The following is a 4,677-nucleotide window of genomic DNA, read 5'->3' as shown; positions in this document are numbered from 1 at the left end:
TATATATATATATATATATATATGGTGAAAAACATGGCATGTGACACACAATGCTAGCTCATAAAAGGCATTAGCTTGAGCCTTACTCTCTCTTGGATCACTTACTCAGAGGAAAACCAGTCACCATGTTGTGAGGACACTCAAGCAGCCCTAGGAAGTGGTCTGTGTGGCAAGGAACTGAGACCTTCCTCCAATAGTCAACACCAACTTACCAGATACGCAGGTGAGTCATTTTTGCAAGCAGATCCTGCAGCTCCAGTCAAGCAATCAAACGATGGCAGCCCCAGCTAAATTTTCACTGTGTCCTCATGAGACCCCAAGCCAGAACCACTCAGTTAAGCCACTCCCAAATTCCTGACCCACCAAAACTGTGTGAGGTAATAAGTGTTCATTGCTGTTTTAATCTGCCTAGTTTTAGGATAATCTGTTACATAGCAATACATAAATAATACCATAATTCTGAAAAGAATAAAAGTAGGTCATATAATTTCCAAACCATTAAAGAGAGGAAAGATTTTTTTTAAACACTCAATTCCAATAGAAAACTGGAAGTGAAAGAGGGTGTGTAAAGAGGACTAGTGAAAGCAAGTACAAAATAATATGGTATCATGAAAAATGTAAATAGGCCAAACTTGTCACTTAAAGGAATAATCCTAGATGAGATTTTAAAAAAGAATGCAGCTACATGTTATTTTTCAAATGGAACAGAAAGCCATAAGCATTAGAAGTTAAAGATTAGGAAAGATATATCAGACAAATAATAACTAAAAGAAGTCTGGCATATGTATATTAATATTACATAAAACAGACCTTTAAGCAAAAGGAATAAAGGAAGTTAAGAATAGAAGATAGGGACTTCCCTGGTGGCACAGTGGTTAATAATCTGCCTGCCAAAGCACAGGACATGGGTTTGATCCCTGGTCCGGGAAGATCCCACATGCCGTGGAGCAACTAAGCCCATACGCCACAACTACTGAGCCTGCGCACAGCAACAAAGACCTAGCGCAGCCAAAAATAAATTAATTAATTAATTTTTTAAAAAACTTAAAAAAAAAAGAATAGATGATAAAAGTAAAAAATTACCGAGATAACAATTATAAGTTGTACCCAGTAATATACCCTCCAAATAAAGCAAAAATTTACAGAATAGCAAGAAGAATGTGATCAGTTCACAATCACAGAAGGAGATTTAAACACTCATATTTCCATAATTATCAAGCGAACTAAAAATTTAGAAAGATCATTTATGATTTGAATGGCATCATTAATAATGATTTAATAAACATGTAGAGAATTATGCCCCAACAATTAAAGAATACACTTTCTTTACAAGCCCACATGGAACATTTACGTAAATTGACCATGTATTAGGCCATAAAAAAAAATCAAAAATTCAATATCTCACTGACCATGTTTTCTGACCACAATCAAATAAAATTTAAAAATAATAACAGAAAAACTCCCTGAGATCTTTAAATTTAAAAGCACACTTTGTGGTAACCCATGAGTTAAAGAAGAAATCACAATGGAATTAGAATGTGTTTAGAAGTGAATCACAATTAAAAAAAAAAAAAAAACTCGCATAATGCAACTAAATCATCCTTAATAAATATGAGTAGAAATTAAGAAATTTGCAATGATAAAAAAGTAGATGATCAAGAAAACTAAAAGCTATCTTTTGAAAAGACGGTACAAGGCAAATGTCTCTAAGTAAAACTAAGAAGTCATAAAAAAAACACAACCTAATAAGAAAAAGAATATAAGTACAGATAAATAAGATATTTTATAAATCATGAGAGAATACTGTGAATAGTTTCATGCCAACAAATTTGGAAACATAAATAAAATGGGATTTTTATTCTGAAAACAAAAATCTATCAAAGCTAATATAAGAAGAAATAGAAAGCTAAAGACCATAACACTAAAAAATAAATAAATAAATAAATAAAAAATTGGGGCTTAACTGGTGGCACAGTGGTGCAGAGTCCGCCTGCCGATGCAGGGGACACGGGTTCGTGCCCCGGTCCAGGAAGATCCCACATGCCGCGGAGCGGCTGGGCCCGTGAGCCACAGCCGCTTATCCTGCACGTTCGGAGCCTGTGCTCCGCAACGGGAGAGGCCACAACAGTGAGAGGCCTGCGTACCAAAAAAAAAAAAAAAAAAAAAAAAAAAAAAAAAAAAAAAAAATTGGATCAGTTGTGAAAAATCTATCCACAAAACAAGAAAACAGAAATACCAGGCTCAGACACTTTTACAAAATCCTATCAAGCCTTCAAAATATAAACTCTATCTTATAAAAACTGATCTAGGGCGGAGATGGCGGAGAGGCCTGCGGCTGCAGGGAGCGGGGAGAGGGCGCCGAAGCCGAGCCGAGCCGAGCCGAGCCGGAGCAGGCGGCGCAGGCCGGCGCGGCGAGCAGCAACCATGTCGGTGTCTGCGAAGCTGTTCGGGGCTGGAGCGGGTAAGGCCGGCAAGGGCGGCCCGACCCCCCAGAGGGCCATCCAGAGGCTTCGGGACACGGAGGAGATGCTAAGTAAGAAGCAGGAATTCCTGGAGAAGCAGATCGAGCAGGAGCTGACAGCCGCCAAGAAGCACGGCACCAAAAACAGCGCACTACCCTCCAGGCACTGAAGTGCAAGAAGAGGTATGAAAAGCAGGTGGCACAGATCAACGGCACACTGTCAACCACCGAATTCCAGCGAGAGGCCCTGGAGAATGCTAACACCAACACCGAGGTGCTCAAGAACATGGGCTATGCCGCCAAAGCCATGAAGGCTGCCCACGACAACATGGACATCGATAAAGTTGATGAGTTAATGCAGGACATTGCTGAGCAGCAGGAACTTGCAGAAGAGATTTCAACAGCTATTTCAAAACCTGTAGGGTTTGGAGAAGAGTTTGACGAGGATGAGCTCATGGCAGAATTAGAAGAACTAGAACAGGAGGAACTAGACAAGAATTTGCTGGAAATCAGTGGACCGGAAACAGTCACTCTACCAAATGTTCCCTCTATATCCCTACCATCAAAACCCACCAAGATGAAGGAAGAGGAAGACGACGACATGAAGGAATTGGAGACCTGGGCTGGATCCATTTAACTGGTCCAGCGCGGGCTGGGCCCAGACAGAGTCTGGTGGCCTGCGAGGCGGGCAGGCACGTGCGTGTGTAGGGCAGGCAGGCCGTGGTGCAGGCAGGTTCCATCGCTCTCGAATCTCCCTCCAAAGCAGTACGGCTGCATCACTGCTCACTCTGCATAGCATGGTCTGCACCCAGCGGTACGGGTTGGGGGTTGGGGGAAGGGGGTAGGGGGCTGGGAGATGCCTGCTGTTTATAATGTTGAATTTCTGTAAAATAAACTGTATTTTCAAATCCAAAAAAAAAAAAAAAAAAAAATGATCTAAAAAAAAAAGGAAGAGGAGAAACTCCCCGACTTGTTTTGTGAAGCTGGTATTTCCTTCACTTTTGACACCAAAAGCAGGCAAAGGTAATATGATAATAAGAAAAGCATAGATTAAAGGATAAAAAAAAAAACATACAACTGCCCCACTAGATGTACAAAAGATATTTGATAAAATTCAACCCCCATCATTTAATTGCAAAACAAAGTAAACAAAACCAAAAACTCTTAACAAACCAGAAAGATCAGCAAACAACCTCATGTACCTACAGCAAACATCATATTCAATGGTGAAACATTGTAAGCACTCCTTTTAAAATCAGGAATACCGCAAACATGTTCACCATCACTATTTCTATTCAACATTGCAAAGATGGCTCTAGCTAGCATGGTAAGACAAGGAGAAGAAAATGAAAGGTATAAGAATTGGAAAGAAAAAAATGAAGCTGTCATTATTGAAAGACAATAAGATTGGTTCAAAAAAAACTAAGACAAATATAAAAGTTCAACAAGGTTGCTAAATATAGATCAATATACCCAAATTAATTGCATTTCTATACAATAACAACAAACTATTGTAAATGTCATTAAAGTCTTCCATTTATGGGGCTTCCCTGGTGGCACAGTGGTTGAGAATCCTCCTGCCAATGCAGGGACATGGGTTCAAGCCCTGGTCCGGGAAGATCCCACATGCCGCAGAGCAACTAAGCCCATGTGCCACAACTACTGAGCCTGTGCTCTAGACCCCAGAAGCCACAACTACTGAGCCTACGTGCCACAGTTACTGAAGCCCGCACGCCTAGACCCTGTGCTCCACAACAAGAGAAGCCACCACAATGAGAAACCTGTGCACCACAACAAAGAGTAGCCCCTGCTCGCCAACTAGAGAAAGCCCGCGCACAGCAACAAAGACCCAAGGCAGCCAAAAATAAATAAATTTATTTTTTAAAAAAAGTTTTTCATTTACAATAGCCTCATGAAGTATAAGGAACTTAGGGAAAATATGCAATAAAAACAAAAAAACCTCATGCAAAAAATATGAAACTTTATTGGATAGAATAATAGAACTAAAACAAAGAGAGGTATATCAAGTTAACAGATTTTCAGACTCAATATAGTAAAGATAGCTATTTAGTAAAGACTCAATATAGTAAAGATCTCTCAAAATTAATCTAAAAATTATATGCAGTGTCAATCAAAATCTCAACATGATTTTTCACAGACTGTGACAACCCCTATCATATGGGAGAGTAGAGAACTGAGGAGGAGAAAGCAGGAAT

The 4,677-nt window shown here is 39.8% G+C and overlaps 1 pseudogene; it reads left to right on the top strand.

The window, feature by feature from the left end:
- The first annotated feature begins 2,424 nt into the window (after nucleotides 1–2,424).
- On the top strand, nucleotides 2,425–3,098 carry LOC103072709 (charged multivesicular body protein 4b pseudogene; annotated as a pseudogene).
- The last annotated feature ends 1,579 nt before the right edge of the window (nucleotides 3,099–4,677 follow it).

The sequence above is a fragment of the Lipotes vexillifer genome, unplaced genomic scaffold (genome assembly GCF_000442215.2).
Source record: "Lipotes vexillifer unplaced genomic scaffold, Lipotes_vexillifer_v1.1 scaffold221, whole genome shotgun sequence".
In the NCBI taxonomy this organism is placed as follows: Eukaryota; Metazoa; Chordata; class Mammalia; order Artiodactyla; family Lipotidae; genus Lipotes; species Lipotes vexillifer.
This window is presented reverse-complemented; position numbering and strand designations above follow the sequence as displayed.